Raw genomic sequence first — 10,984 nt, 5'->3', positions numbered from 1 at the left:
TAGTCACTGTGCTCTTCCCCGGCCAGATAAAACTTCTGCAGATGGCATCAATCCTATGGATCACCATTTTGGGAAGGGGGAGGCACTGCATCCAAAAATTGATAGTAGCAAATATCACACTCTGGACTAGTTGAAGCCTGCCAGCATATGAGAGCAGTCTGGCACTCCAATGGGTAACTCTGCCGACAATTTTCTCTATCAAGGGGAGATAGTGCTTTATAGCAAGCTTTTTTTCAGTGATGGGGATGCCCAGGTACCTGAAGGGAAATGCTCCCTCTTTGAATCCAGTCTGCTGCAGAATCTCTAATTTCTCATTCTCCTCCAGTGCTCCAAAATAAATGGAGCATTTCTGTATGTTTACTCTCAGTCCAGTAGCTTTTGAAAACCTGCAGAAACAATCCATCATCGCCTTTACAGCCTTGCAGTCACCATGGGAAAACATGAGCAAGTCATTAGCAAAGCTCAAACTAGTGATCCTTAGCTTCTCACACCTGGAATAGTATTTGAAGTCAGGATTCCTGTCAAGAGTAAGCAAATACCTAGTGAGGTATTCCATCATAAGCACAAAGAGAAGGGGAGATATGGGGTCTCCCTGTCGAATCCCTCTTTTTGCCTCCATTGATGAAGTATAGCTGCCATTTACATTAAACTTATATGTCACATTCCTCACCCCTGTCATTACCCAATTAACAAACTTACTAGGGAATCTCAGCTCCTTCATGATGGTCTCTAAGGCATCCCACTCAACCATATCATATGCCTTCTGCATATCTAGCTGGATCATGCATTTAGGACTCATACCCTTTCTCCCATAATGCCTCATGAGTTCAAAAGCCAAAAGGACATGGTCCTGAAGGTGTTGGCCCGGAATGAAGGCAGCTTGGTTCTTGCTTACAATGCTCCTAATAACTTTACCCAGTCTGCTAGTAAGGATTTTGGAAATTACTTTGTAGATGGTACTGCAGCATGAAATGGGCCTATAGTTTTTCAAAGTATTAGCTCCTTCCACCTTAGGTATCAAAGTGACAAGGGTACAATTAAGGTCTCTATAAATTCTGCTATAAGTGAAGAATTCCTTCACAGCCTCACACACATCATTCTTGACAATAGGCCATGCTTCCTTGAAGAACTTGGCTCCATACCCATCAAGCCCAGGGGATTTATTGTCTCCTATGCCATCTAGTGCCAGCTTTATCTCATATGAAGTCACAGGGGCAGTTAGCATAACTGATTGGTCATAACTGATTTGTGGCAAATAAATAAGCATTTTTTAAAGTAGTCAATTTTTACTTTTATGTATTTTTTAGTCAAAAAATTACCAAAAATCATAAAATATTAAAAAAAATCAAAAATAGTATTTTTTTTATCATTTAATTATTATTTTCGTATTTGTTTATTAGGCATTTTTAAAATATTATTTTTCATTAAAATCTTTATTTTTTGTAATTTTAGTCCAAAAATCATTAAAAAAAAAAGATTTGCAAAGATTTTGTTCATATTTTTTAATATTGCATAATCGTATAGTTTAGGAAAGAATCAACATAATTAGATAAATATTTCAGAAATCAAAATCAAATTATATTTGATTTAGAGTTATGATTTATTAATTAATTAATTGATTCTTTTAATATCTTTACTAACATAATTTTTATATATAAATAGCACTAGGTTCTAAACTTTGAGGAGACCAACAACTTTCTAGCCCTCGTTCTAACAATCATCAACAATTCTCATTCTCTCCCAACCAACTATTTTCTAAAATTTTCTCCATCAACAATTTTCAAAAACCCTGTCACAAACCTTTTCACTTTTTTTTTATATCTTTTCAAAAGCTTTCAATATCTCTTATTTTGACCAATGATGACACCTTACGCCTTCCTTTTTTTTCAAAAGATTTTACTATGTTCAAGAAGACTTCAGTTTGTGGTTTTTGGCCAATGATAATACTTGAGGCCACCTTTTATGAAAATTACTATATTTTTTTATCTCCTCTTTATTTTTTGAAACACTTTCTTTTAACCTTTTTAAAAACCTCTTTCGAATACTTTGTCTAAAATTACAATATTTTTGGCCATTGTTGCTACATTTTAGTTTAAATTTATGTTTTTGCAATTATAATTTTTTTTTTAAACCCTTGGTGATTTTTGCCCTTTTAGCCTTGATGTAACTTTCTGAACCTTTCTTTATTTCTTAGTGAAATTGTAGATTATATGAGGTCAAACCCTTTTCATAAGTTTTTTTTATTATAACTATTATCATTACTAACCTTTTTTTTATTATAATTATTATTAGTAGTAATATTTTTGTTAATTGCTTCTATTATTATTATTTATTATTATTATTATTACTATTATACTATTATTATTTTTATTATATTATTATTATTACTATTATTATTCTTATTCTTATTATTATCCTATTTTTGCAGGTACTTCCTTTGGTTAAAGAGGAGCGGTGCAAGAATATGAGTTTACCATTGTTAGGGCATAAAGCTTCTTCCTCTTCGAAAATCCCACTGGCATCCCATGGACCTCCAGCCACACCATATCAGATCAAATCCTTGTTTTTCTTTAATTCATTTTTTAATTATTGGTTTATTGTTTTATTATTTAAATTTTCACTAAAACCTTAATCTTTTTTTCTCAAACCATAAAATTCATGCTATTTTCATAAATCACTCTAAAATCTTTTTTTATAAAATTAATTTGTTTTTTTAATTTAAATTAATAATTTAGAGTAATATTTATTTTTAGGTTTAAATAATTAATTTTTTAAATTTAGGTTAATTCAACAATAATATTTTTAGACTTAGGTTAATTTAATCAAATTAGGATTTTTAGGCTAATTTATTTTTAGGTTTTCTAACCCTGATTTTATTTTTTGGCTAACTATTTTTCCTCATGACTATTAATCACTGTTTTTCCTAACCCTTTTAATTTTTGATCTGTTACCTTATAAGTGTTGAGGTTTTTTATGCGCGAATTCTTTCTTCACCCCATATTCTGTGATTGTCGAATGCCTTCTGTTAAATATTTTGCCCTTTTAATTTCACCTTTATTTATTTACCTTATTATTATTGTTGTGATGTCTTGCCAGGGTTATTATTTACTTAATTATTTCTTTTGGTTTTCACGCAAGTTTTTGCCATATTATGTAACTACTCACAGGATGTAATAGTTTAATTAGGATTTTTATTTTCTTGCATTTATTTTTCTGCCCGTTTTGCTTCTTGTACACTTATGCGCCAAATGATATGGCACATACACCTATACGGTGTCCCAAACCTAGAGACTTTGATAAATAAACTGAAAACTTGGTTTTTTTTTAATAGTTGGTTATTTAAAAAAAAATTCGAACATCGGTGTTTCTTGTAAAGAAATTTTTTTCTTTTGATAGAAATCTGCACCATTTTTCAACTCAAGAATCTTGATCACAAAAATTGAATTTCGTATTTTTAACTTTGTATTTTGTGCAATATTAATTTGATTTAGTATTATTTATGTTATCACAGTTTTTTGTTTTTTATTTTGTAAGATAGGAAAATTTATAATTGGTTACATTAATCAATTAGAATAATGAATATACGAGTAGTTTGCTTGATATCAACATATGGCTTGTATTCAGTTATTGTAGTTTTATAATTGCAAAATTTGAGTAGCAAATGAAAAGAAAGATATGAATTTCGTGAGGATTGTTGTTTGAGCTTTTCATTTAATCATCTAAAATAAAATAATCCATGAGGCAAAAAGTTAATAAAATTTGGTAACTTGTAACAAGTTTATATAATAATGGAAGTAATGCCTGATTTCAAATAATGATTGGCAAGAATGTTTAATAATGATTTCAAATCAAAATTGGCAAGAATGTTGGACAATGATTTCACTTATTCACAGTGTCAATGATGTGGTGTGGTGTCACGTCATATGTGATCAGGACTAAAATTTTGTGGTGTTTGTCAATAATGTGAAAATATGAAATGGCTTATTAAAACTACCTTATGTCTAAATTATCATTAACACAATTACACTTCAAATAAAATTTGTATAATTTACCACTATGACCTAAATTCTTTATGTCTACAATGGTTAAGTAACTATGGTACTTCAATTGACTATTTAATTGTATTATCTTTTTAAATTTATTTACTAAACACTGCCATAACTTAATACAACATTCACACAATCAGAGTAAACTTCAATATGATAGAACTTCAAAATTTAAGGATACTCTAATATAATGCAGTAAAAAATAAAAAATTCCCTTAAATTGACTCTTATAAATGATCATGATTAGTGATAGAAAATATTATCACTTGTGACGATTAACACCTTTGATGCATAATCGAACGAATGATCTCAAACGTGTGACGAATAACATGGCCTCCACTCAATCCACACGAATAGAGTGTCTTCAGTCTTAGTGCTAGCTGATACGAATAAAGACAGACAGAGAGAGAGATAGAGAGTGTGTGTGTGTGTGTGTGTGAGAGAGAGAGAGAGTACGGGTAAGGTTCAAAATTGAATTTCATCAAGTGTGTAAGCTTATGCATAAGAGTTCTATTTATAGAACTGCTTGTATGAGTTACAAGCTGAAAAGGCTCACTTAAATGCACCATATCTTACGATGTACTTCTTTTCACTTACATGCACGGAGGTACCTTACGTTATTACATATTTCACTTATGTGCATTGTACCTTACAGTGTTCTACAATTCACGTAAGTGCACAGTACCTTACTATGTATCGTAATTCTTAAGTCATTGTACCTTAAGGTGTTCCTTATTTTACTTTTTTTATCTCTCAACAATCTGTCTTTATGTGTGTGACCCTTTAATTTCGCATGATGTTACCACTTATACTAAATCACACATTTAACATAGTAAATAATGAGTGGTATCTAGCAACACATCGCTGTTATCTAAGTCATGAAAATATCACGTGATCTGACAAAACCTTTTTGTGGTAATATTTGTGTATACAATTACCCTTTTTCCTTCATGTCTATACTAAATACAAGGCATAGACCGTGTCACCCTTGTCCACTTAAATATTGGGGCCCTTAGACATATATCATATTACACAATATGGGAAAATTTCATTTAGGTCACTCATGTCCCACAACATGATTTGTGGAGTACCCATCAACCATTTGTATGGTCATCCTGTTACAACCAATGTTTGATTGGAAATAAAGTACTCCACTCCACATCTAGGATCCATAGTGGTTTCATGTCGAAGGGTGGTATACACCACTATCACCTTTAGAATAACTTGTGACACGTGCATAACATAATATGTAGTATTCTTATGGTGGGTCAACCTAGTATAAATATTACTCTTAAGTGTATTAAGTCTATATCGAATACGCAATATGGCATAGAATGTGTTTAAGTCGTATTAGAATCGCATAGATGTGTTAAGTCTTTATTGGTTGCACATATATACAGGCGGTGTGTTTAAGTTGTATCTGAATCGCAGAAGTGTGTTAAATTTGTATCGGATACGTAATAGAGCATGGAATCTGATGAAGTTGAAGGATAGAAAAACACTTAGAAAGGGGGGGGTTTGAATAAGTGTAGCTTTAAAAACTTGACAGATAAAAATAAATTGCACAGTTATTTTTATCCTGGTTCGTTGTTAACTAAACTACTCCAGTCCACCCCCGCAGAGATGATTTACCTCAACTGAGGATTTAATCCACTAATCGCACGGATTACAATGGTTCTCCACTTAGTCAGCAACTAAGTCTTCCAGAGTCTTCTGATCACACACTGATCACTCCAGGAACAACTGCTTAGATACCCTCTAAGACTTTCTAGAGTATTCTGATCCACACGATCACTCTAGTTACAACCTGCTTAGATAACCTCTAAGACTTCCTAGAGTATTCTGATCCACACGATCACTCTAGTTCCTTACAACTTAATGTAATCAATTCTAAGAGTATTACAATTGCTTCTTAAAAGCTATAATCACAAACTGTGATATTTCTCTTAACGTTTAAGCTTAATCTCACTAATATATTACAACAGCAATGTAGTGAGCTTTGATGAAGATGAAGATTCTGAGCTTTGAATAGAACAGAGTTTCAGCAAGTTAATATGAGTTGTTTTGTTCAGAATCGTTAACCTTGCTTCTCATCAGAACTTCATATTTATAGGCGTTGGAGAAGATGACCGTTGAGTGCATTTAATGCTTTGCGTGTTCCGTACAGCATCGCATTTAATGTTATACGCTTTTGTCAACTACCTCGAGCCTTGTTCACGCTGTGTCTACTGACGTTGCCTATAATAGCTTTTAACGTTCCTTTTGTCAGTCAGCGTAGCTTGCCACTTGTACTTCCTTCTGATCTGATGTTTGTGAATACAACGTTTGAATATCATCAGAGTCAAACAGCTTGGTGCAAAGCATCTTCTGATCTTCTGACCTTGAAGTGCTTCTGAGCGTGATACCATCAGAACTTCAGTGCTTCTGATCTCATGTTCTTCTGATGCTTCCATAGACCCATGTTCTGATTCTGCTTCGACCATCTTCTGATGTCTTGCCAGACCATGTTCTGGTGTTGCATGCTGAACCCTTTGAGACAAAGCTTCTGAGCGCTGAATTATGCATACTCTTTATATATTTCCTGAAAAGGAAATTGCATTGGATTAGAGTACCATATTATCTTAAGAAAAATTCATATTATTGTTATCATCAAAACTAAGATAATTGATCAGAACAAATCTTGTTCTAACAATCTCCCCCTTTTTGATGATGACAAAAACATATATAAATGATATGAATTTGCGATCAGAAAGAGCAGAAGGCAAAAAACAAATTACACAGCTATAGCATAAGCATATGAATATGTCTCCCCCTGAGATTAACAATCTCCCCCTGAGATAAATAATCTCCCCCTGAAATAAATACTCGAAGAACTTTAATAAAAGACTTCCCTGATTATTTCGGTAGAGACTGTTAGAACAAGATTTGTTCTGATCAATTATCTTAGTTTTGATGATAACAATAATATGAATTTTGCTTAAGATAATATGGTACTCTAATCCAATGCAATTTCCTTTTCAGGAAATATATATAAAGAGTACGCATAATTCAGCGCTCAGAAGCTTTGTCTCAAAGGGTTCAGCATGCAACATCAGAACATGGTCTGGCAAGACATCAGAAGATGGTCGAAGCAGAATCAGAACATGGGTCTATGGAAGCATCAGAAGAACAAGAGAACAGAAGCACTGAAGTTCTGATGGTATCACGCTCAGAAGCACTTCAAGATCAGAAGATCAGAAGATGCTATGCACCAAGCTGTTTGACTCTGATGATATTCAAACGTTGTATTCACAAACATCAGATCAGAAGGAAGTACAAGTGGCAAGCTACGCTGACTGACAAAAGGAACGTTAAAAGCTATTCTAGGCTACGTCAGTAGACACAGCGTGAACAAGGCTCGAGGTAGTTGACAAAAGCGTATAACATTAAATGCGATGCTGTACGGAACACGCAAAGCATTAAATGCTCTCAACGGTCATCTTCTCCAAATGCCTATAAATATGAAGTTCTGATGAGAAGCAAGGTTAACGATCCTGAACAAACAACTCAAATTAACTTGCTGAAACGCTGTTCAAATCAAAACTCAGAATCTTCATCTTCATCAAAGCTCACTACATTGCTGTTGTAATATATTAGTGAGATTAAGCTTAAACGTTAAGAGAAATATCGCAGTTGTGATTATCGCTTTTAAGAAGCATTTGTAATACTCTTAGAATTGATTACATTAAGTTGTAAGGAACTAGAGTGATCGTGTGGATCAGAAAACTCTAGGAAAGTCTTAGAGGTTATCTAAGCAGGTTGTAACTAGAGTGATCGTGTGGATCAGTAGACTCTAGAAAAGTCTTAGAGGGTATCTAAGCAGTTGTTCCTGGAGTGATCAGTGTGTGATCAGAAGACTCTGGAAGACTTAGTTGCTGACTAAGTGGAGAACCATTGTAATCCGTGCGATTAGTGGATTAAATCCTCAGTTGAGGTAAATCATCTCTGCGGGGGTGGACTGGAGTAGTTTAGTTAACAACGAACCAGGATAAAAATAACTGTGCAATTTATTTTTATCTGTCAAGTTTTAAAGCTACACTTATTCAAACCCCCCCTTTCTAAGTGTTTTTCTATCCTTCAATTGGTATCAGAGCACCGGTTCTAAGGTGCAAGCACTTAACCGTGTTTAGAAAAGATTCAGGAAGAGAAAAACGCTTCAGTAAAAGATGGTTGATGAAAGTGAAAAGTCTACACCTGCATCTACATCTGGCTCTGCTGAGCAATACAACGGTAACAATGGTTATACTAGACCGCCGGTATTTGATGGTGAAAACTTTGAATACTGGAAAGATAAACTGGAAAGTTACTTTCTTGGTCTAGATGGTGATCTATGGGATCTTCTGATGGATGGTTACAAACATCCAGTAAATGCCAGAGGCGTAAAGCTGACAAGGCAAGAAATGAATGATGATCAGAAGAAGCTCTTCAGGAATCATCATAAATGCAAAACTGTTTTGCTGAATGCTATCTCTCATGCTGAGTATGAGAAGATATCTAACAGGGAAACGGCCTATGACATATATGAGTCCTTGAAAATGACTCATGAAGGAAATGCTCAAGTCAAGGAGACTAAAGCTCTAGCTTTAATCCAGAAGTATGAAGCCTTCAAGATGGAGGATGATGAAGACATTGAAAAGATGTTTTCAAGATTTCAAACTCTTACTGCTGGATTGAGAGTTCTTGACAAGGGATACACCAAGGCTGATCACGTAAAGAAGATCATCAGAAGCTTACCCAAAAGATGGGGTCCTATGGTGACTGCATTCAAGATTGCAAAGAATCTGAATGAAGTTTCTCTGGAAGAGCTTATCAGTGCCTTGAGAAGTCATGAAATAGAGCTGGACGCAAATGAGCCTCAAAAGAAAGGTAAGTCTATTGCATTAAAATCCAATATCAAGAAATGCACTAACGCTTTTCAGGCTAGAGAAGAAGATCCTGAAGAATCAGAATCTGAAGAAGAAGATGAACTGTCCTTGATCTCCAGAAGGCTAAATCAACTCTGGAAGACCAAGCAAAGGAAGTTCAGAGGCTTCAGAAGTTCAAGGAAATTTGAACGTGGAGAATCTTCTGATGAAAGAAGATTTGACAAGAAGAAGGTCATGTGCTATGAATGCAATGAGCCTGGACACTTCAAGAATGAATGTCCAAATCTTCAGAAGGAAAATCCCAAGAAGAAGTTTCATAAGAAGAAAAGTCTTATGGCAACCTGGGATGAGTCAGAAGACGATTCAGACTCTGAAGATGAGCAGGCTAACTGTGCGCTGATGGCGACAGAAGATGACGGATCAGAATCTACATCAGAATCAGATTCTGAAGAGGTATTTTCTGAACTTACTAGAGATGAGTTAGTTTCCGGTCTAACTGAACTTCTGGAACTCAAGTCTAAAATCAGTCTCAAATACAAAAAGCTGAAAAAGCTATTTGAATTTGAAACAAAGAAGCTTGAGTTGGAGAATTCTGAATTAAAAGAAAAACTTTTAAAATTATCCAATAATGTTGGATCTCCTTCTGATTCAGAAAAATCCACTCCTAGTCTAAACCATATTCTGAAAGAATATGATTTAAGTTTCAGGAAGTTCTTATCTAGAAGTATTGGCAGAAGTCAGCTAGCTTCTATGATATATGCTGTGTCTGGAAACAAAAGAGTTGGCATTGGTTTTGAGGGTGAAACCCCATACAAACTTGAACCTGTTGATGAAATGAAATTCACATACAAGCCATTGTATGATCAGTTCAAGTATGGCCACTCCCATGATATTAGGCACACTTCACATGCTCAAAGTTTTCACATAACACACACCAAAAAGCATGTGACACAACCTAGGAAATATCATGAAACTCATATTAAAAATTATCATGTTGTTCCTCCTATTGATTACAATGTTAAACCCAAGTTCAATCAGAACTTGAGAAAATCTAACAAGAAAGGACCCAAGAAAATGTGGGTACCTAAGGATAAGATTATTCCTATTGCAGATATCCTTGACTGCAAAAAGAACAAAGCACAACATGTCATGGTACCTGGACTCTGGATGCTCACGACACATGACAGGAAGAAGGTCTATGTTCCAAGACCTGGTGCTTAAGTCTGGAGGAGAAGTCAAGTTTGGAGGAGGTCAGAAGGGCAAGTTCTCCAAACCTGCATTCAAGTCCAAGAATGTTGTTTCTACCTCAAGGCCATTAGAACTCTTGCACATTGATCTGTTTGGCCCAGTCAAAACAGCATCTGTCAGAGGGAAGAAATATGGATTAGTCATCGTAGATGATTATAGCCGCTGGACATGGGTAAAATTCTTGAAACACAAGGATGAGACTCATTCAGTGTTCTTTGATTTCTGCATTCAGATTCAATCTGAAAAAGAGTGTAAAATCATAAAGGTCAGAAGTGATCATGGTGGTGAATTTGAGAACAGATCCTTTGAAGAATTCTTCAAAGAAAATGGTATTGCCCATGATTTCTCTTGTCCTAGAACTCCACAGCAAAATGGGGTTGTAGAACGAAAGAATAGGACTCTGCAAGAAATGGCCAGAACCATGATCAATGAAACCAATATGGCTAAGCATTTCTGGGCAGAAGCAATAAACACTGCATGTTATATTCAGAATAGAATCTCTATCAGACCTATTCTTAATAAGACTCCTTATGAATTGTGGAAGAATAGAAAGCCCAACATTTCATATTTCCATCCTTTTGGATGTGTATGCTTTATTCTGAACACTAAAGATCATCTTGGTAAGTTTGATTCCAAAGCACAAAAGTGTTTCCTTCTTGGATATTCTGAATGCTCAAAAGGCTACAGGGTATACAATACCGAAACATTGACTGTAGAAGAATCAATCAATATCAGGTTTGATGATAAGCTTGGTTCTGAAAAACCAAAGCAGTTTGATATTTTTGC

The sequence above is a fragment of the Vicia villosa genome, linkage group LG4 (genome assembly GCF_029867415.1).
Source record: "Vicia villosa cultivar HV-30 ecotype Madison, WI linkage group LG4, Vvil1.0, whole genome shotgun sequence".
Taxonomy (NCBI): domain Eukaryota; kingdom Viridiplantae; phylum Streptophyta; class Magnoliopsida; order Fabales; family Fabaceae; genus Vicia; species Vicia villosa.
Note: the sequence above shows the minus strand (reverse complement) of the source record.